This window comes from Podarcis vaucheri, assembly GCF_965113315.1.
Source record: "Podarcis vaucheri genome assembly, chromosome: 17".
NCBI classification, from domain to species: domain Eukaryota; kingdom Metazoa; phylum Chordata; class Lepidosauria; order Squamata; family Lacertidae; genus Podarcis; species Podarcis vaucheri.
This window is the reverse complement of record NC_138755.1, coordinates 22900098-22920942: the sequence shown is the minus strand read 5'-3', so window position 1 is coordinate 22920942 and position 20845 is coordinate 22900098. Positions and strand designations below refer to the sequence as shown.

The following is a 20845-nucleotide window of genomic DNA, read 5'->3' as shown; positions in this document are numbered from 1 at the left end:
AAAGCTGAGAGGGATCGTCTTCACCTGTCCTTCAGACATTAACTCTAGGGATAATTATTCTTATCTCACGTCTGCCAGCCAAGCCTTCTAACTGCAGAAAAGCCTGATGGGTCATGAAAGCCACTCCCCTTCCCAAGGGGCTGAGTTGTAGGCAGGCCACACACTCTCCCTGTGTGCTTGGGGGGGGTGTGTGGCAATGCCGCCCAAGTCAGAGGGAGTCCTGCCCGCAGCACGCCCCCCAGCCGACCAATCCAGTCGACTGGGGGGGGCATGGCTTGCATTATTTAAGCAGCCACACGGCCGGGGGGTTCTCCCTTCCTCCTTCTCCTTCATCAGATTTCTCGTCCTCCCACCCTGTTTTCATGCATTCGCCATCTTGGCCTTGCTATGGACCACGGTTGGTCGCCTGTTGAAGGGGCCTGGTAGGAATTTTCCCACTTGGCAAATTGGCACCAGCCATGTGATTTTCACCTACCTCATAGCAATCGTCACAACTTTGTAAGGTTTGGCAGTTAGGCACTGGTGAAACCTGGTTTATGGGAGGGGAGGTTGTGGTCTTTACCTGCCCCTCCTCTTTAAGGGTAATCCGTTAAAGGGATCCGGGGGTGTGGATCTGGACCGAAGCCCAGCTAGGGCCATGCCATGACCCCATCGGGGACCCCGGGGGGAGTTCTCAGTTGATGTACATCAACAGGGCTCCCCCTACTGGTGGTTGACCCTTACCAGACTATCTGCATGGCAGGCAGGCAATAGTCAGATATAGTTGGGTCAATTCCAATGCCTAAGCCAATACCTCTCACATTCTGTAACCAATAAAGTTGTGGCCTTAATTATCCCATTAACCTAAAATACTGGTGTCCGTGTGTTTTTTTATTCAATGGTGACTGGGAGTGGCCGCCGGGACCATATAACACCAGTCCTGAGATCTGCATTGGCTCCCAGTATGTTTCCAAGCACAATTCAAATTGTTGGTGCTGACCTTTAAAGCCCTAAATGGCTTCGGCCCATCATTCAGCCTGGACACTGAGGTCCAGCTCCGAGCGCCTTCTGGCGGTTCCCTCCCTATGAGAAGTGAGGTTACAGGGAACCAGACAGAGGGCCTTCTCAATAATGGTGCCCACCCTGTGGAATGCCCTCCTGTCAGATGTCAATGAAATAAGCAGCTATCTTATTTTTAAAAGACATCTGAAGGCAGCCCTGTTTAGGGAAGTTTTTAATATTTAATGCTGTATTGTTTTTAACACTTGATTGGGAGCCATCGAGAGTGGCTGGGGAAACTCAGCCAGATGGGTGGGGTATAAATAATAAATTATTCTTATTATTAACAAATGGGGAAGGGCTCAGTGCCCTGATGTGCAATAGCAACTCTCTTTGGCATGACTGCTGCCACTGCTTCCTTCAGGGATGTGTGGCTGGCTTAAATAGGCACAGACGACTTCCCCTATTCCCAAGCATGAGGCATAGCTTGGGAATATATTTCATTTCATGAAAGGTATCCTGAAACGAGGGTGTGGTTAACTGAATATCCTAGCTACTTTAAAATTAGTTTGAGAACATGGGCACAAGATTCTGCATAAAATTTCAGTGACTGGGGAAGCCCTCCTGTCTGGGAAGGTTCAGAATGAGTGCATCAGATGCTTCTGTTTTAGGAAGAGGGAATGAGCAGTGAAGGGTTCCTCCTCCCCAAAAAAATAAATGAGAGAGGAAAATAGCTTTTGAGAACAGTTTATTCTGTTTCAAATGGCAATGAAGTTACCCTCTGGTAGTTGATAGCAGAAGAGAGATTGGCTGGCTAAACATTAAGAAATGGGAAATTAAATATCGCAAAAGTATTCAATATTGCCCATTTGACATACCTCCTCTTTACGTTTCCCTTAAAAGCAACAACCCCAAAATGTGACGATGAGCATCCAGTTTCACCAGACACACCAATTAGTTCTGTTGCTGTGCAGTTTTCGGGAGCAATTCTATCATTAAAGCATTTTAAATGCACTGTCAGCAGGAAACATGACAATAGCTGCCAGCAAAAAATATATATCTCTGAAGACTTTAGCAACTATTTGTTTCACTTTGCAGTGCCTCTTAAAAACCATGCATTCTTTCCCCTTGCAATTCAGAAGAAACTGAATTTTAAATTCTTATAAAGAGAATTTTGGAAGATAAAAATATCTGACTCTGGCAGTTCCTATCATTTTGGGATAGTGTTAATATTTTGCATATTTCACTTTAGCATCTTTCATAGAAGGTGGGAGCAAAATAGCAAAATCAGAAAACTTGTTAACCACTTTACAGTTTTTTACTTAAACAATTACAGTGGAATTCTCCACAACATAGAAATCCTCTAAACATGTGCTTTTTCCAGTTGGTTGGACCAGGAATCTCCAAATCCTGATAAGTTTGCTGATCTTTGTATATCATTCTAGATTGGCTCACGCCATTAGATTTCAAAATGTTAGGTAAAGGTAAAAGTACCCCTGCCTGTATGGGCCAGCTGTGTCCGACTCTGGGGTTGTGCGTCCATCTCACTTAAGAGGCCGGGGGCCAGCGCTGTCTGGAGACACTTCCGGGTCACATGGCCAGCTTGACGAAGCTGCTCTGGCGAGCCGGCACCAGCGCAGCACACAGAAACGCCATTTACCACCCCGCTATAAAGCGGTACCTATTTATCTACTTGCACTTAAGAGTGCTTTTGAACTGCTAGGTGGGCAGGAGCTGGGACCGAAAGATGGGAGCTAACCCCGCCGCGGGGATTCGAACAGCTAACCATACGATCAGCAAGTCCTAGGCGGTGAGGTTTTACCAACAGCGCCACCCGCGTCCCCTTCAAAATGTTACCTTTTTGAATATAATGTTTAGGCCAAATATCAGCTTTTGAGGAGGAGAGCCATTGTTAACAGCATCTCCCATAAATGTGCTGTACAACCTGTAACTTAGTTTATCTTCTCTTACCTAGAGAAACGTGAATTTTCCAAAGGGGTCATAAAAACAACATGGGAGGGGGGGCAATAATCCCCATGGACTGGCTACTCCAGGCAGTAGGATTTAAAAGATGAACCATGAAGCATTGCTGGCCTCAGACTGCCTTGCAAAGGCATCCTCAGGACTATGGATTCTGAAGAGGACTCATAATCCAATCTGGCTCATGAGCAGACCAGATCAAATTGAGTATGCTTTGCAATCTGACTTTAGATTCCGTATTTATTCCTACCAGCAGAGAAAAATTTGGAAAATCTCACCACCTCCACTTTATCTATTGCAAATCCCACATTGCTTTTGCCTTGGAAAAGCAGCTGTTGAGCTTTGCTTACAGATAAATGTTTCCTATTTTCTTGAGGACAGGCCTTTTGTCAAATGTGTGATAACTTGATCCATATATTAGCAAAGAGAAGTATGTTTACAGTACTTAGGTGTTTTGAGGTTCACAAGAGTCAGCTTTTTCCAACAAAGTCATATGTATTGCTGACTGAAGCAACTGAGAGTGTGACTTACTGTCTACCTGTACCAGGAAGATTATTTACCAGCTATTCCATAGTAATATGACACAAAAGCTAGACCTGTTTTTATTTCTGATAGAACTGGTCATAAGAGACTTCTTGCTGCCTGAAGAAGTCTGCAAAATTGAAGTTTTTGTTTATGCTGTTGGGACTGCATATTAGAAGGCGTCAAGTGCTGATATTTTTATCAGATATATACTTACTGATTTTAAAATTACTTTACCTTCCTCGAGCATCCCATTTGTCGTCAAAGGGTTTAACTTAACATCCAAACACAAATTAAGATACTAAGAAGAAGAAGAGTTTGGATTTTATATCCCACTTTATCACTACCCTAAGGAGTCTCAAAGAGGCTAACATTCTCCTTTCCCTTCCTCCCCCACAACAAACACTCACTCTGTGGGGTGAGTGGGGCTGAGAGACTTCAAAGAAGTATGACTAGCCCAAGGTCACCCAGCAGCTGCATGTGGAGGAGCGGAGACGCAAACCCGGTTCTCCAGATTATGAGTATACCGCTCTTAACCACTACACCACACTGGCTCTCAATTATTAACTTTGTACCTTTTAAACCCTTGTCAATAAACGTAAAGCTAGACACACACAGAGAGAGAGAGCGCTTTAGCAATAGACAAGATTTAGTCAAACTTCTAGATCAGTGGTTCCCAAAATGGGTGGCACTGCCCTCTGGGGGTGGAATTGCCTAGGGGGGCACTAAGACAGAAGGGGGTGACAGTGGGTGCTAAGAGGGAAGGGAGCAGCAGTGGATGCTGGAGGTATTAATAACAACTAGACTTTGAGAAGCTGGCATTACTGGATCAAGTTCATCCATTTTCCTGAATTAATTAAACTTAATACTTTTAACTGGATTTTTTTTAAAAAAATGTGATTAATTGTTGCAGTTTTGGATTTTATTGTGTTATTATCTTCCTTAATAAGTTGTGCAACCAGCTATTCTGAATAATGTTTTTTATAAATATACATTGAAGGGTAGGGTACACTGGGGGTGTGTTTATTGAACTAAGGGGGTGGAGGCCTGAATAAGTTTGGGAACTGCTGCTTGAGATAACTGGAGTTCCATAAGTGGAAAACACCCACAAAGCATGCTTCTTTCTAAGTCTTCTCTTCCCCTTCCCATCTCCACAGTCACGAGACTGGCCAGTCTTCCTTCTGTTTGCTATTTACGCAACAACAACAAAAAGTACATGCTAACTGCATTCATAGAATCATAGAACTGCACAGTTGGAAGGAACCTCAAGATGTCATCTATCTCCTGCAATGTAATAATAATAATAATAATAATAATAATAATAATAATAATAATAATAATAATAATAATAATTTATTTATTTATACCACACCCATCTGGCTGGGCTTCCCCAGCCACTCTGGGCGGCTTCCAACTAAATATTAAAATACAGTAATACATCAAACATTAAAAGCTTCCCTAAACAGGGCTGCCTTCAGATGTCTTCAAAAAGTCTGCTGGTAGTTGTTCTCTTTGACATCTGGTGGGAGGGCATTCCACAGGGCGGGTGCCACTACCGAGAAGGCTCTCTGCCTGGTTCTCTGTAACTTGGCTTCTCTCAGTGAGGAAACCGCCTGGAGGCCCTAGGAGCTGGACCTCAGTGTCCAGGCTGAAGCCATTTAGGGCTTTAAAGGTCAGCAGCAACACTTTGAATTGTGCTTGGAAACATACTGGGATCCAATGTAGGTCTTTCAAGACCGGTGTTATATGGTGTTATTTTTCCCACAACATGGGGATGGAACCCCCAACCCTGAGATCAAGAGTCTCCTGCTCTACTGACTGAGCTAACCCAGGACTAATGGATTCTGTACGCAGCACCAGATTTCAGCCCTTGCCTGCTGCCTGATCTGTGCAGCTAAAGCAGAAAACATGCTTACGCCATCTTCGCCCTTCACACACGTGCAACACAGAATTTACCAGACCCAGGGGGTGGGGGGTGGAGCTTGGTTGGCATCCCAACATGTGGACCCCTGTGGGTCCAAGATCTGCTTGAAATCTTCCTGGGAAATTCATGCATTGGGTGTGCCTTAAGACCAGACTACAATTCTTAGTGGTAAACAATTGTCTCATACTATCCCAACAGGAACAAACATGTCTACATTTGAAATTAATGCTGCATTTTTTTAATCAGTCTACTCAAATGTTTACAGTGATTTCAATTAAGTACAATTGCATCTTTAATTAAATTTCTAATTTAGGATTATGTTTGCTGGGGCATTTTCTTTTTTAGCGGTGTTGCTAAAAATGCAAGTCCTTTGTTTTTAATGGAGGACAGTTGTGAGATGCCTTCTGGATCATCTTGTTGAGGTAGAAAGATTTGCCTTTAACAGGCGCTTGACAATAATTGAACGGCAGAAGTGCTTCCCAGTATGGTGAAACAGTAATGGAAAGCTTCAGCTCTCGAAATTATGCCCACAGAAAAGCACTGGCAGACAAAAGGTGGCAACTAAGTTGGTATCAAATTGCATCAGTGAAACCTGGAGAAATGGCTCAGTAAATTGAACCAGATGACAGTGTTGATGCAAAGAGAGAAAGCAAAAAAAAGGAGAGAGATGGAGAGTGAAGGTTAAAAATAAATTGAAAACATGGCAAATACCCTCCTAGATGTAATATCACATCCTTTTAGTTTGTATTCAGCCTGAAATAAGTTCCCTATTTTTGAGGCATATTTATCTCAAGTTAGCTATCCTCTGCGCAACTCATACACACAATCTGCAGCTTTAAAAAACACAATTTTGTGGATCTTTGTACATTCATATCTAGAAGGGCATTTCTGAGCAGAGTTGCTTAGATCAGTGGCGTAGCATGGGGCAGACACAGAGGCTGTTGCTCTGGGCAAAAAATTGTTAGAGGCATAAAATTTCAACACCAGTTGCTGCCTCAATACAGCTGCACACTTCCATCGATGGGCTCCATTGAAAACAGCTTCTCCATACAAACCAGGGAGTGACTTCTCTAGACAACTGAACAACTTTAGCTTAGCCCCACCCTTAGCTCTGTGGCTGCCATCTCCTGGGTGACGCTGAAACCATTCGGCAGTTGAATGTGCATGCATACTACATGTCCCTCCCACCCACCCTCTGTGCAGCGCTGGGCACTGGCAACCCATGCTATGCCACTGCTCAGGATTTTTCTTAAAGTTTGTAAATAACGCTATTAATTGTGTTGTCATTTAAATTCACTTTCTAAATGGAATTATAGCTAATAGCCTTGGCTGTATGCGGCTTCCTTGATTTTAGAAAAAAATAAATTACACCTAAGGATGCATTTTATTGCCCACCTTTTTTTCTTATGACTGAAGATGTGGTGCTGTTTTATAGTCTCATAAAGAAAATAAACCTAATGCATTTGGCATTGCATTTTGTGCTCCCTGTATTACGAAAGGCAATTCAAATGGAAAGAGTGAGTGTATATTTTAGCCACTTTGATGAGATTTTGTTCCTTCAATTGAGCTTAGAGAAACATTTTTGCCGCAGTTCTGCCCAGTTCTGCCCACATATATAACATTTATAACTACATCCAGGATTCCGCCTCTGTAGCAATTTTGAAGATGGAAAATGGAAAACAATGGCATTTATCTGCACTGATTCAAATCAGAATCTATTGTTCGCTGCACTGTTGCAATGACTTTGCAAGTAAGAGGCATTGAATGCCCATGCTTCCTTTAATTTCAAAATGAAGGGATTACTTTAGTACAATTTAAAATTTCCAAAAAGAGTGAAACATTGGGCAATTTCTTTCCTCAGTAGTCGGGCAGATCACATTGATTATTTTATCCTATGATTGTTCTAATTACCTTAAAATAGAACAGGGGGATAAGTTTGAATTGGTTCAGATTGAAGTGTGAAACTACCCAATTCACACATTTTAAAACTTTCCAACACTTCTAATCTATTTTCTGAAATTCACACTTCTTCAGATTTTGTGATGCAGATCTATACCCAAGTAAAGTAAACAAAAATGTGCACATTAGGGGAAAGTGTGCATTAAAAATGTGCATGTTATTTAGAATAACATATGCATTAAGTTAGGAAAAGTTAAATGCAAAAATGCAAATATTGGATAAAATGCTGGCAAGTTTTCATGAGCACTTTTTAAAAAATCACAAACCAGTGTAAAAATGTGGGGAACTAAATTTAAGATTGGACGGGTGAGAAACTGAAGGAAACTGAAATCAGTAGATTTGTTCATCCCTACCTTAGAAATATTCTAAGCAAATTCTAACCTATACCAAACAGATTGCTAAGTCTAACTCTATTAATAGTGAGTATCACATACAATATATAAGTTAAACGGTAAACCTAGAGTGAAGAGTTGGAAGACAAAAATAAACCCTAGTCCAGGGCTTTTTTCTAGAAAAAGAGGTGCTGCAAGTCTTCCCCGTCCACTCGACCCAAAACCGCCGTGCTGCTCCAATCGCCATGCCAACAGCCTCTGGTGTGCAGCCTCAAACGCCATGCCAATGTGCCACTATGCTACAGAGGTGCCAGGACATACCAAAGAGATGCCGGAACTCAGTTCTGGGTGAAAAAAGCCCTTCCCTGGTCCTTTCTGTAGTGATTTGCACAGCCTCCACCACACACTCTAGTTCATATTGGGAATGATAGGAGGGATCGGATTGCAATGCCCCCAGACATTGAGCAACACAATCCAGGCCCAAAATTCACAAAAATATTTGGCACTCGTTTCCCTTCCCTTACGTACCTTGAATGATCCAAACATGGGAAGAAGCACTATGGTTAAACCTCTGGTCTTAGGTACTGATATGCATCTCTACCTCATCATTCAAGTAAGGTAAAGGGAACAGAATTGTGGAGGTTTTAAAAATGATTTATTTGGGGTCAGAACATCTTGACTATTCTGTGTTGCATTCTAAATTAATCGGAAGGGAGCAGACCTATGAAATATAGTGCACGACATCCTCTTTCCATGTCCTGCCAGATAACTACTTCCATGAAAACGAAAGCCTTACATTGATATTTAAAAGTTTGAGGGCTGTGGCATAATTGGAGTATAGCGTCCCTCATTTCATAATGTTTTGTGCAATTGGGAAAATGCTGGGAATCCCAATACTTCCCCAGCAATGCCATTGAAGTTCAGAACTGAATGGGTTTGAAAGCTATCCTCTCCATCCCAGTTCAAATTGCTGTGATAATGGCTCCAGTTTTCAAAAATGCAATTATGCTCTGGTTTGCATGCAGAGCTCTTGCAGAACAAGGGGTCACATTGTTCAGTGAACACTGAGAATGTCAGAATCCTGCACCTACAGCAACATTGCTATGCAGGACATAAAAGGCTGGCCACAGCTTTTGTTTAATCCACTTCCACTAATTTTGCATTTCTAACTTACGTTCACCACTCTTCCCATGCATCAATGAGTTAGATCTTGGTATTGACGTGGAGGCAGAAAATGAGGCATGTGTTTATCCCAGGCTGGAACGGCTCAATACTCACAAAATATATTATCTTGTTGTTGAATTTTTGAATATCTAGTGTCTTAATATGTTTCTTCTTCCTTACTGACAACTGAAAACTTTATTTTCACCACAGACTGGTGTCTGTGTTGCCATTCGTCCCAATGGAACTAAATTGTGAAAATGGCAAATAGTTTTCTTTGCTGAGTAATAGATCTTTCACACACAATCCCCCTTTAGTAGTCTGAAATGCTGCTGGTTTAATCATATCTCTCTGTTGAAGTAAACGCTTTTAAGCGATAATATACTGGGAAAAGAAACTATTTGATTTTATGGTGCCTGAATCAAATAGCAGCATAGGTAGGTAGTAGTTTGTCTAGGATATTAAGCATGATTACCTTGGTAGTATAATAGAAAAATACTTGTAATGAAAGCCTTGGCTCCCATATTTTTGGAACATAGATACAGGTTTATTGACCATTTTAACAAGCTCTATGAGATCATGCAGTTTCATTGCTCTCAACTTTGCTTTTTGAAAAAATTCCATATTTTATATCGTTTTTTAAATGTTTGTGATATATACATTATGCAAAAACTGAAATATACTTAAATGTCAAGGTTTAAGGCAGTGTGAGGTAGGGGCTAGAATATTTTTTTCTTACTTGTATATCCCACCATTTCTTCAAAAGGAGCTCAGGGGTATAGACCAGGAAGATCTGGATTAAATCCATACCAAGTTTACTGGATGACCTTGGGCTGACCACTAATTCTCAGCTTCACCTTCCCCACACTGAAAGAACTCCATTCATTTCTGGTATCAAAAACTAATCCCTAGGCTCACAATGTGCTCAAAAACACCCTTCTTTACATCTAACTTTGTGTGTGTGTGTGTGTGTGTGTGTGTGTGTGTGAGAGAGAGAGAGAGAGAGAGAGAGAGAGAGAGAGAATGAATGAATCTGGTGGTAAATTTTGGGGTTCTGGTAAATAAATAAAAGTTGAACCAACAAGTCTGAAGTCTACCCAGCTTGGGCTTCTTGAAAGAAAGGCAAGTTAAAAAACAACTACTACTACTACTACTAGTGGTAGTACAATAAATAAAAGAGGAGAGATTGGGGATCAATGAGTCCAATTTCCAAAACTGATCTGCAATTTATAAGAACAAAACAGGAATATCACATTTAAATGCACATGATAGATTGGTGAAGTTGAGATATGTATTGTAAAACATGCATTTTCTCTCTAAACACGAACTCTTAAATTGGGATCCATCTCTACCACAACAGCTAGCCGGCCAGCCACTCTCTCCCTGCTCTGTCACCACCTCCTCTTCCAATGCACTTACTTAGGTATAGGGGTAGAAACATGTGGAACAAGCCTTTTCTGCAGTGGCGGAGCTTCATGCTCCAGCACCGGGGAATGGAGAGCAGGCAGGGGCGGGGCTGGCACAGGTCCCGGGGCAGGGGCGCCACCCACAGGGGGATGGCGCACATCCTGAGGGCATGGTATGCCACCTACGGGGGCGGGGGGCAGCCGTGATGGCACCCCACTGGGATCGCGTTGCTGGTGGCTGGTGGCTTTAGGTTTGCCATGTTTCCTGGTACCAGGGAATCTGTTATTGCATTATTTAAGGTAAAGAGTATTCTGAGGTTGTTTATCAGTTATTTATATATCTGTATCTATTTCATAGATATACTGTAGCTACACATGCTTTTAAAGTATATATTTTAAATATATCTATTATTTACTCTTTCAGGTTTTCAAGAAACTGGATCGTGCTTTTACTGCTTTAATTTTGGTAAGTTTTTAACGAGCTTTTAAGTTATAACTATATTGAAAGTGAACTGTTTTGTTGAATGGCTGTGTTTCGTTTGTTGTCTATGTTCTGTCAGGAAACATTGCTTAAAGCCTTTCAGACATGTTGCTTGCATTACTGTGTAAGAAATTATATAGAACTCAATTCTGCATAGTACAGACCACTAGAGTACTTATCATATTTTCATGATATGAGCACAGAATGGTCAGTCAAAACTTTTCCTCTCTCCCCATCAAATAGCTTGCTCTGGGGTGGAATTTACACACATATAAAGAACACTGTGAAAATGCTCTTTCTTAAAATGTTTTGAAGAAGACATTGAATTTTGCATAGCTCAATCTCGCCATCTAGCGTCACATATTGCACTTTACAACACATTTAAAACGTTCTATTTTCAGCTGTGTAGCTGAGTCCCAGGTGCTCTTCTGTGCAAGAGTTCCATTTATACACAGAGCTCTTATGCCTGCAAGATCTATTTACTGTTGTCTAAAACAATAGATAAAACTTTTAACTTTTGTTGGAAGTTGAGCTTTCTTTCAGCTGCCATATAAACAAAAAAATCAACAAGTAATCTCTCGGCGCAAAGTGTTACCATGTAAAATGCAGCCAGCATGTTTGAATGTCCAAATGTGTCACTCTGTTCTGCTGGCTTTCAGTTCTGCTGACATATTCTATGATGTGAGATGTGGACTGGAAGTGAGAAGGAGAAACTGGTGGCATTGAGATTGCTATATTAATCATACACAATTAAACCTGTCATGCATATTTGGAGTTTTCGCCAGCTGAGTGTTTTTCTTCTACTGCAAACAGTCATATTTAAGTCAAGGAAAGGAGTATATTTGACACTCTCTTTGTTATATTACTGCCCTGTTGCTTAGATCTGAATTGTCTTCTTTTAAATTTAGTTGGAAACAGTTTGGCAATACTGTGTGTGTCAGCAAAATATCACACACACACACACTTTTTCTATTTGGTGATTTTACTGTGTTTCCTATTATTTAAGCATTGGTACTTTTCCTTAAAAAATAAATAAGGCTTAAAAAAATGATTTCAGGATGTAACACCAATATAATAGATTTCTGCTTTTATATCTCTTTTTAGTTGTGCTTTATTGGAAAACACATTGTCAAGGGACAGTTTAATTCTGTTAAGTGTTTTATTAGGAAATAGCTGGATTTGTATTTGGAATCCATTCTCATGCATTATTACTTAGAGTGTGGATTTTGAAGCTAATGTGTGTTGCAAACAGCACATAATTAAAAAATAAGTAATGATAATATATCTTTATTAAATTTTCAAATGGAAGGTATTTGTTTTACATATTCTTTAGACAGCATTGCAGTTCAGGGTGAAGCTAGCTTCCTTGACCAGTGTACATGTCATAGAAGGTAATTGACAATCCATGTCCACTCAGTGTCACATTTCCCTGAGTTAGCAGGATGACAAAACGACTGTTTTCCCGCACCCATTTGCCAGATTTCTATTTTCCGGGAAGAAACTGTGTCCTTTTGTGATGAATAGACTATTTAGCTTCTGCCTCCCTCATGAGGTAGGGCTGCCAAGGTGCTTTTGTGCAATTTACCTAGTAGAACCGCCATTGCCACATGCCATAGTCCGAACACCTGGGAATTCAAATTTATGAGGTGGAATTCAACGTCACACTCTGGGGGATGTCCCGTCGTCATAAGAATTGCAGCGTGCCTGATAGAATGATCTCACTGCCCCCACCCACCCATGTGCAGCTTTGGGGGTTATTCTGACACCCCCAAGCCAATTTGTGGGGCACTGGGAGAAAAGAGGGGACAAGTGTTGCTCAAGTGTTGCACTGACGGTACTCGTTAGGTGAATCGTGCCCTGGGTATTTTAAAGTGGAAGGAAACAAACTCCAATTGCCGTGCACACGCAGGTTTAATTAGCATTGGGGTTCAGTGATCGTCAGACAAAGGAACACAAAGCCAGATACCAGAACTTTCTCTTTTTTGGCTGGGTGTGGATGGTCAAGGGTGTCAGCATCCAATCAAATGGACAGAAAGATGAGAGAATTTGCTTCATGTGTCCTGCCTTTAGGACACATATTGGATTATGTGTTTTGTTTCTTCCTCCCATTGGAGACCGAAGGCTGTTTAGCAGAAAATAAATTCCTTAAAGGCACAGGAGAGGTGAAATTACTTCTAAGCTTGGTTCGGGTGGATCCCTGTGTATGCCACAGGACCATGTGAATAATTTGGCTTTGCTCTGAGCAACGAGAGTGCCGTTGTCATAAATCTGGGGAAAGCCCCTATGGTGCAGGCCAGCGCTGATCCAAGCAAGTATGAACCACAAGGTTGAAATTGATCCCATTGAACACAGCTTTGTCTCTAATGCAAGCAGTCCCTATAATTCAGCCATTAATCATCCCTTGTGAATGTATGGGAGTTGGAAGGCAAACATATCCTGCCTTAATTAAACAAAGTGCCCTTTCTGCATTTCCCAAGAAATACCTATTCAGTGGGGAGAGAGCACTTTGCTGAAATAAGATTTGTGGGTGGATACATATTTGCAACTTTTCCTTATGCCCTCTGGCATGACACTTAGTTGGTATGACTCAGGCTAACGCAACAAGCTTACTGCCTGCACATTTTGTTATGCAATACACCTAGGTCCAGGGGAATCATCTACCTCCAGCTTTCCTTTCCTTGTAACAGTAATTAAACAGACTGTCTAGGGGGCAGTATGAACTGCTTGTACTCTGTGTAGCAAACTGCAACAGTCATTCATTTCGTATACTGTAAAAACTATCCCCATTGTGATCATTGGTAGCTCAGATGACTGGCAGATGGGTAAATACACCCACCTGTCAAACCTGACTTGTGAGGGATGTAGCAGATAAAAATCTAGCCGCTGCCAGTTGAGAAAAACTTCCCTATCCTTAGACAAGGTAGGCCTTTCGTCTGATCTCGCAAGACTCTTCCTACATTCTGAACGTGCTGAGGTCATTGGGGAAACCTGCCGGAGTCATACTGCTCCTTCCACCCTCGTTTAACGTAGCGTTAATGTCTGAAAAGGGCTTGCTTTAAGATGCGATAAATGACACTTGCAGCAATGAAGTGCCAGCGTAGCTTCAGAGAAGATTTTGTGCAAGTAGATGCTTGTAACTACATTAAGAGGCAGAGTGAATAAAGCATGAGCTGCAAATCCTAGTACCTTCTATGAGAGAAGGGGGGGGGATAGAAAGGGAGAGAGAAAGAGAGCAGGCACTCAATGCATGTAGGAAGCTACGTTTGGGGAACACCTTGGGAAAGTGTGTTCTCCCTCATGGAGAGCACGGGATGCGGCTGGGGATGACAAGACACCTCACTGTTGCTGGGCAAAAGAGTTTGGCCATCCTGTAAGCAGGGGCAGGCTGTTACTGGGGAGATTTATATGTTGCCATTTATTGATTGACAGCCCTATTTGTTAAATACAATGCACGCAGCAACGAACTTCCTCTTTTAGCTGCGTGCTTCGGATCACCTGCCCTCCCTTCCCTAATTTTAGGCTGTTTGCTTGACCTTGCTATGCCTGTCATGGGGTCGTCTGCTTTGGGGCAGGGGCCTGGTAGGAATTTTGTCCATTTGGCTGATTAGTGTGTGCCACTTGGTTTTTGCCTACTGCGTAGCAAATTGTCACAACTTGTAAGGTTGCGGTTAGGCATTGGTCTGGGAATTGGTTGGTGGAGGGGTATGGATTTGGCTGTGCCTGCCCCTCCAAAATGTTGCTGCTGCTGCAAGGGTTTTCCATTAAAGGAACCCAGGGGCTCCCCATGCTTTTGTCTGAAACCCCCTGGCAAGGGGCTAGGGCCGCACAAGAGCCCCTGGGAGCATTTGGGGAGAGGTGAGGCATGGTTCCCAGTCCCGTCTCTCTCCCCAGGTGACTTACCCTTGCTGACTTCACAGGGGGTGCAAATGTCAGAGCTGTCCCTATGCGTGGTCAGTTAGTGCTACCAGTGCCTAAGCAACCACTCACATTGCTGTAATTTGAATAAAGTTGTGGCCAAAATTAGGCCAAAAACCTTAAACAAAAATTAAGTGTCAATTGTGTTTTTCTTTGGGGGGTGTCTTGGGGATCTCGACGCGCAAGCAGCCATTTTGAGATGATTATTTTTTTAAAAAAAACAACAGTTTTTATTAAGGTTTTCTGTGTTTTTATACTAAGTGTTGCGTAATATTAACTAAAGTTTTTGTGGTCCACCCTTTAGTCTCCAGTGACATATTTTTTAAAAAGCTTTCAGCAGCCAATATTACACCTGTCATCCCTTTGGTTTGAGGGCCAATTATATTTGCCTCTTTTGCTTCTGTTGTTGTTAAAAACCTATCACTATTTTACCTTTTGAAATGAGTTATGTGAAGTAGGAATTGGTGTTCAGCATTCTCAACATCCCATGCTCTTTTCAAGAATATCCCCCCACTTCTTATTGTCAGGTAGAATAGTGCTATAGTTAGAAGCGAATCCAGCTATTTTCCCTTCCCTTATCTATGGTACTCTATAAATAGTGTTTAGGGGGAATAGCACTGCACAATAACAATAATTAAAGCACTCATAATTAGGTCATACATTTTCTTCAACATAAGCAAAACAACTGGGCAAATATTTGTGTATCTATTTTATATGAATGAATGGATAATTGGACCCTTGGTTCTTACTGTCCTTTATTTCGTTTTCGTTTTTAAACAATTAAGCCTTAAAAGGTGAAATTTCTGCCACAGAGGGCAAGCTCATTGCGCAATGCACATTTTGTATCTTAGTTAAGCCTTGTAAGGTAGTGTATACGGCATGGTGTGTCATTGTAGAAAAAGAGGAATTCTGCTTAGAAAATGAGTTCCACTATTGCTGTCTTTTAAAGGCTCCTCTGTGTGGCTTTCGTAGATTTGAGATATGTGATGTTATGATAATACATTATGCCTTTGATAAAGTGGATTCTAGACAACAAAAGATTATGCCATTACAACGGTGTTAATCTTGCAGGGAGAGTGGGTGGGCCTGAGGGTGGTGAGCTAATTTCCCCTACCATAATGCATATTTATTTACAATATACACATTTATGAACCTGGAAAATAGGACTTGGAACGTCACCTCTTGATACCACCAGGTACAACATATATTTTACTGTGGTGGCACTGAAATTAGTCTCTGTTCTGCATGCAAACGTGCAACTACTGGAGAATTTCCTGCTGCTTAAGTGGCACCATTGTGAAAGTCAGCTTTTGCTTTGAGGTGCTTTTATTATTCATAGGGAAGCTCTGCAAATAGGATTGTACTTTTCAAAATTGCATGAGATACACTTCCACAAGCCTTGCATTTTGTAGGTATCCCATGATAGTGGTTCTGAAACAACCTTCCAGGGAGTTATAAGTTTGGCCTCTGTATTTAAACTCTGGAAATGTTTGAGTGATTGATAGACGTCTAACTCCTTTTTTGTGCAGAGTATATAGTGTATCACTTGGGTGATATATGCATTCACTCACAAGCTACAGGCAATGAATACGAGATGGTGTTTTCTTTTTTGAAAGTAATTTTATTTGCAACAAAGGAATGCAGGTTAATAAATTATTTCTCAGTGATTCACCTTTGCAGTATAACTATTGTCTCTCAGTGTGATATTCTGGTACTGATTTCTGTGTTTGTTTTGCTAGGCTTTTGCATATACAGTATTATAAAGATTCATGCCTGCTGTTTATGATAATGTTTTCAATAGCATTCACTATTCCTTATTGTGTTTATTGTATTTCATGTCATGCTTTATGGAATAACATTAGGGTATGAATAATTATTTTAAGAAAGGCGAAAGCTCAGAGGGTTCTATTGTAGATACGGAATTTGACTGTGTAAGGTCAGTAATCAAATCTACCTTTCCTCTTCCTTGTTTTCATTGAATAGTTCCTAACTCCAAAAAGTCAGCATTTCCATGGAGGGGACCATTGCTAACTTGGATGTGCTGATAGTAGGGCCTTAGCATATAAGACATGAATAGTAAGCTGTTCAATGGTTTATGTTTATTTATTTATTTTTAAAATCTTGCTCAAGTCATTGGTATGATAAAAGTAGTTCATTGAATTCTAAATTAATTCATAAACTTTGAAAATCTCATTTGATTTGGTGTAAGTATTGCATTGATTCTCCTATCTCTTTTATGGCATGATGCCGAATCTTAAGTTTTGTGAAAAATGTTAAGGCAATAAAATGCTATGTCAACTTGTCAAATTCAATCCTTCTCCCCAAATGGGGGTGTTTTTCTTTTTTTAAAAAAAACTAAACCTCAAAACCTTTAATGCTGAATACATTGGGAATAATAATAAAAAATAGGAAAATATTACATTTAACAGGAAAATATACCATTTCATTTTTTGCAATACACTGTATAGGAAATTCCCCAGATATAACCAGCCATCAGAAACAGCAGAAAATGCTTTAAAGTCCTGGAATATCCGTACGTATGGCAACCTATGCTCAAAAACTTCAAGATTTTCAAGATTTTGCAGCAGCAACAGCAGCAACAGCAACAGCAGCACTGATGAGTCAATAGTTATTTGAATGAGAAAAGGTTTCCACTGGAGTAAACCTGGATTGAACAAAGGACTTGTGCAGAGGAGATCTGAGGACTGTTACATCCATTATTTTGTGCACTCTGACATGGGGATTAGTGTGTTAGTTTCATGGATTATAATGCTAGCGCTTCTGTCCTGGCTTCTAATTTCCTTTTACACTGCGTTAGCCATTGCATTGTGGAACTGTACTACCACATCATGTTAAATTTCATTCACACCAGTCGGCAATGTTTTACACAGCAGCAGACATCCCTGGGCATGTTTCCACCCCCACCCCTTTAAGCAAATGGGCACTTCTGCTCTCCCATCATTCATCCATGAAAACAGTGGGAAATAACTATTTGCTAGAACATCAACCCAAATTTTATCCTCCGATTTTTTAGGATTAATGGGGTTGCAAACATGTTTTGTTTTTGTTTTTCCTGGAAGCAGTTAACACAGAAAGGAGTGCTGAGCATTTGCTGGATTTCACTAGATATCCAGAAGTAGCTTTCAGGTTGTATAACAGACCACATAAAATGCACATATTATCAGGTACATGAAAAGCAGGAAAATTGAATAAAGTGTCATCTGAATGCATCATTAGGGTCTCATATAATGGAAATGTGATAATTACAACCTACCCACCCCCTAAGATATTGATGATGATGATGATTTTATAATTTTCAACATGTACACATTTTTCATAATTACACTACATGCAAGGGCTCATCCACGCTTCCATTTGTACCATGATTTCTAGGCACAGATTTGTGATTCGTAGCCATGGTTGCAAGGGGTTTTTGTTTTTGTCCCCCTGCTTTACCCAGAAAAACTCACTGTTTACCACTGAAACCTGCAGATTGTCATTTGTTCTGATTCTGCAATTAAACAGAGGGGTTTCCCAGGGGAATTGACCGGAGAAAATAAAAGCTCACTCAGACCTGTGCCTACAAATCACAGACCTACAGCAGAAATTAATGTGTGGATGAGCCCTAATAAGTCCTATCAGTGTTGGAATATTTTCACCTCCTTGTTTAATACCCTTTAAATGATACCATTTCTCCCCAAAATGGTGTAGAGCACCATGATTCCCACTCTTTTGAGAGAGAATCGTTTTATAAAACCCAGAAAGGAGAAGGACATGAAGGAATGGACGATTTTGAGCAAAAACAGACTTTCCCCCCACTCCACTTCTCTTGCACAGCCTTTTTGGTTTCTAGGACCAAATCATTAAAATATAATATATCTTCTAGCTCTGTTGAACCTGTCAGCATATGTAAGTTGAAATGTTTTCTTATCTAGAGCATTTTACTCAAGGTTGTATAGAGTACCTTGTCCACATTTATGTTCTGCATTGAAACCTTACATCAGTGAAGTGCTTAATGTGCTGTTATGCACTTTTTACATCAAGACAAGAATACAGGTTTTCTCTGACACAGGAAAAGATACAGCACTCTGGAGAAATCCACAAGGCAAAGGATCATTATCTATGAATATATTGCATTTTTATAGCCTTGGCATCGTCTTTTGTGTGTACGGAAGCATCTACATACAGTATTTCCTTTACAAAACAGCCTCACTGATAATTATTTGGACATTTCTTTTAATCTATTTAATTCCATAATTTTAATGGATACAATGAAGAATTGCAGATTAGAGATTTTATACTCAGCTTCATAGTAAAGGCAAATCTAACCCAAGGGATACTCTTTGGATTCAGCCAAATCTGAGATACGTAGTGTTACTAGTTTGTGGGGAGGCTGTATGCCTGAGCCCCCACTTCTAATTCCTGGATCCAGCATGGATCCAATTTATTGAATAGCCAGCCAAGCCTGGTAAGGGCTCACTAAATTGGCATTCATCTGCCTTGTGAGACAGTGGAGGAGTGTGCCTTTGGGAGTGAAGTCAAACTGCTGGAAGGTTACAGTGCCTGCTGTGGAGACCAATACGGAAGAGACATGTTTCATAGCAGCTGGGGCCACTTTCCCCAGCTATGCAACTCGCTCCCACAGGCATTAGTGATGGCCACAAATCTAGATGGCTTTTAAAGAGGATTTGACAAATTAATGGAGGAGAGGACTATGGACACTTACCCCTTCTTGGGTGGGTTCCTGTTGTGGCCTCTCACGCTCAGCCACCATTCCTGTACAGTGGGAACAGAGCGCACATGGCCGGATGGTCATTGGGGAAATCCCCCCTGGCCTCCTGAGCATCTGTCTCATGTTCCCACTGGCTGCTGCATCTCAAATAGACAGGATGTTTGTGTTACCGTGTTCTGTAAAGTCCTTTGTCTCTTTCTCTTTGCTGTCTGATGCTAGAGAGAGAGGGAGCCATGTTGCAGTGCTCCGTGTGTGTTTATATGTAAATAAAGTAGATTAGCCAAAATGCTGAGTTGCTGAGGTCTGTTACGCAACTGTGCAAACTCTGCGGATCTCTAAGTGTGCCAGTGTCGGTTGGCATTAGTCACTGTGATGTTTGGACTGAAGAAAGCTTTGAATCTCCTGAACGATTGACCATGAGGGAGGGAACATGCCAGTTGGGTATATGTCTCTGCCAGGGTCCTACTCGAGTGTAGGCTGAACTCCTGACAGGGGGTGCCTCGCCAGCTTGAAAGGGCATTAGCCGCATGCATGCTCTTACAGCCGGCGAGGCATAAAAGCCAGCATTGTTGTCTGGCTCCAGCACAGTTGGCAGTGGGTGCCACGGCAACTGGGTCCGCAATGGATTGCTATTAGTCATGGTGGCTATAGGGATGTGGCTGGCGCTATGGTCTAAACCGCTGAGCTTCTTGGGCTTTCTGGTCGGCGGTTCAAATCCCTGCAACAGAGTGAGCTCCTGTTGCTCTGTCCCAGCTCCTGCCAATCTAGCAGTTCGAAAGCATGCCAGTGCAAGTAGATAAATAGGTACCATTGTGGCAGGAAGGTAAACAGCACTTCCATGTGCTCTGGCACTTGTCACGGTCCTCCGTGCACCAGAAGTGGTTCAGTCATAACCTTACTCCCACGGCCTGAAAGCAAGATGAGCACCACAACCCTGTAGTCACCTTTGACTGGACTCAGCTTTCCTGGGGTCCTTTACCTTTTACCTTTTACTTTTACGGTGGCTATGTTCTGCCTGCACAGTTGCTGGAAACTACGGGAAAGAGCATGCTCTTGTGCTCAAATCCTCCTTGTGGTTTTCCTACAGGCATCTGATTGGCTACTGGGTAAAGAAGATGCTGTAGTTGGGCCATTGGCTTGGTCCAGTTGGCACTTTTTGTGTTCTTGGCATTCTAGCTTTAAGTTTTCTTGGTTTGACTACCTCTGACAATTATAAGACTTGGTTGATTATTTTGGAGGGTTGGTTTTTTTACACATTTCTTCTCTGAGACAGATACAAGTTGCCCCCCTCGCAGGGAAATCATGGAATCTAAAGGGAGATTCCGTTCGGAGTGCTGTACACTCTCGAGACAAGAGAACCTGAGCTGTACGTGTTAGCATGAGCAGTGGAAGGAAAAACGTGTGAAGAAATTTCAGCAGCCTAAGCCATTGCAATTTACATGTGTAAAAAGTCAG

General features: G+C 41.5%; 1 protein-coding gene across 25 annotated transcripts in view; it reads left to right on the top strand.

Annotated features, from left to right (window-relative positions):
• PTPRD (protein tyrosine phosphatase receptor type D) overlaps positions 1-20845 on the top strand; it is a 1176641-nt gene that overhangs the window by 144572 nt on the left and 1011224 nt on the right. For all 25 annotated transcript variants that reach the window (XM_082204501.1, XM_082204490.1, XM_082204511.1 and 22 more), the window contains one exon: positions 10687-10728. The gene's annotated coding sequence lies outside the window, so the exon portion shown is untranslated. The remainder of the gene's footprint in view (positions 1-10686; positions 10729-20845) is intronic.